Raw genomic sequence first — 2,617 nt, forward strand, 5'->3', positions numbered from 1 at the left:
AAGCAAATCCACATCTGTCGGAAGAAATTATGGAAGAGCACAGTAACATTCGCAAATACACAAATTGAAAATACGGACAAAGTTAAAACACTAGGAATTACCATAAACCAGCGCTCCACATGGAATACTCATATATACGAACTATGCAACGCACTGAGCAGCAGACTCAATATTATCAAATCTATATCTAATACCAAATTTTCTTGCAATACTCACTCGCTTATCTATATAGTCAAGAAAATAATACTAACCAAAATCGATTATGGTCTATACACCTATGGCTACTGCCCAAATAATTTTCTTAATAAAATTTCAACCATAATTAACTCCGCCATCAGAATGTCCCTAGGTGCATTCCGAACCACACCAATAAACTGTATGCTTACAGAAGCAGGTATTCAACCTATCACTTTCAGAAGGAGTCAGCTCAATCTCATGCTGGCCGTCGTGAACGCGAAAAGGCCCGTACATCTTCCGCAAAATCTTTCTTTTGAATACTCCAAGAGCCGCCTCATCGGCTGTTGTCATTGTCCATGCTTCTGCGCCATATACCAGCACGGGCATGATGAGTGATTTATAGAAAGAGGTTTTCGTACGTCGAGAGAGGACTTTATTCCTGAATTGCCTACTCAGTCCAAAGTCGCAATTGTTTGCAAGTGTGATTCTGCGTGGGATTTCCATGCTGACATTATTATCGGTGTTAATACTGGTTCCCAAGTAAACGAAATTCTCTACTTTCTCGAAATTATAACTGTCAACAGTGACGTGGGTGCCAAGGCGAGAATGTGCTGACTGTTTGTTTTTTGACAGGAGATACTTCGTCTTGTCCTCGTTTACCACCAGACCCATTCGATTTGCTTCTTTATCCAACTTGGAAAAGGCAGAACAGATTTCGCGGTTTTTGTTACCGATGATATCGATGTCATCGGCATAAGCAAGCAATTGCGCGCTCTTGTAGTAAATTGTTCCTGAGCGGTACAGTTCTTCAGAAGTCACATGAAAGAGAGTCGCCCTGTCTGACCATATTCTGCATAAGAGTTGATGCATGCATCTTACAACTCTTTGCCACTGTACTTGAATAGCTCAGCTGACAGGCTGTCAGTTTCAGCAGTTTTGTTGTTTTTCAGCCGCGTTATTGCTATTCGTACGTCCTCGCGATCAGGCGGAGGAACATCGACTCCGTCATCATCAACTGGGGGGATCGGGTTCTTCTTCTCCACAACTTTCCGAGCTGCTACAATTCAGTAGCGTTGAAAAGTGTTCCTTCCATAAAAACAAATACATATGTAAACAAATTGAAGGTATTGTAATTGACCGAGCTTAAGGCCAAAGTAGCCATAGCTCCTCCTACCTAGTCTATTATTTTAAATTATCAGACTAAGGTCTCTTCAAAATAAAAATCAATAAATTAATAATCTTGTATTGCTAGAGACCTGACTACCCAGGATAATTTTTAAGTTCTTAAAGGACCTTACTCTATTCAAAGCTTCGTACAATGGGCTGTGAGAATCTTTCAGGTATAGTCCAACCTTTCACAATATCTGCCCAAGGCAGTATGCAAACCTCTACCACATATGTGGTAAATCTATCACATATTTTTACAAATTTAAAAAATACCACATTTTTGGACAGAACATAACTCTAAAATTTCAACTCAATTCTAATAATAAATATTAAAATTATTCAATATATTTTTAAAATGGTACATCATGAATTTGGCTTTAAATATATCTTTAACAATGCCACTAAGTGCATTTTAAAATTTTCAGGCAATAGCCTCATGCGATTATCGATTATATTTTTTTGTTGTTTGTGTGGAATATTTTATTTTTATCAGTATTTTTCTTTTAATCAAAATATGCTGTAGGTTTTCTGAGCCCCGAGAAATGTAGGCAAAAAAAGGCTGTAATGGGGGTACCTGTGGTGTATGGTGAAATTCGAAAGCTCCTGCATGTCTATTCTTATATTGGCCCCGTGTGCACCTTGCTTGTTGTCCAGCCCGGAGGATTCAGCCAATGTCGTGGACATCCGATATAAGGGCAACACCAAGAAGAGCCTACACCAGCAAGCCATACAAAAACAAGTAAGAAAGTCTAAGTTGGGGCGGAGCCGAACATTAAATACCCGGCGCAAGTGTTTAATATAGGACTTTCACCTTTCCGAAAGCTACCGCTACATGGTATGGGGCGTATCAATTTTGAGTAAATTAGAGTCCTTAAATTTCGAAATTTTGAGGTTTCAAGCAGTTCTGAAATTTACCGTTATATGAAAGCCGGCCTCAATTTTAGTCCGATTTCAATAATTTTCAACTTTTTGCTTCTATGTGGCAAGCACAATAACCATACCGAGTTTGGTACAAATTGGTAGAACGGTTACCGAGATACATATGTGTAATCATAATTGGGCGGTGCCACGCCCATTTTCCAAAATTTTATCCTAAACGTATTTCTTGTTGTTGGAAGCATCAATTTTGAATAAATTAGCTTTAATAATTACTGATTTATCGAAGATTTCGTATTACTCTAAATTACCGTTATATGGGATGTAGGCGTGGTTATTGTCCGATTTTTAAAATCTTCGGCCATTTCGTAGGTTATACCAAGGTTAACAACTGTAC

The sequence above is a fragment of the Rhagoletis pomonella genome, unplaced genomic scaffold (genome assembly GCF_013731165.1).
Source record: "Rhagoletis pomonella isolate Grant_MI unplaced genomic scaffold, Rhpom_1.0 Rhpom_scaffold_00009, whole genome shotgun sequence".
Taxonomy (NCBI): Eukaryota; Metazoa; Arthropoda; class Insecta; order Diptera; family Tephritidae; genus Rhagoletis; species Rhagoletis pomonella.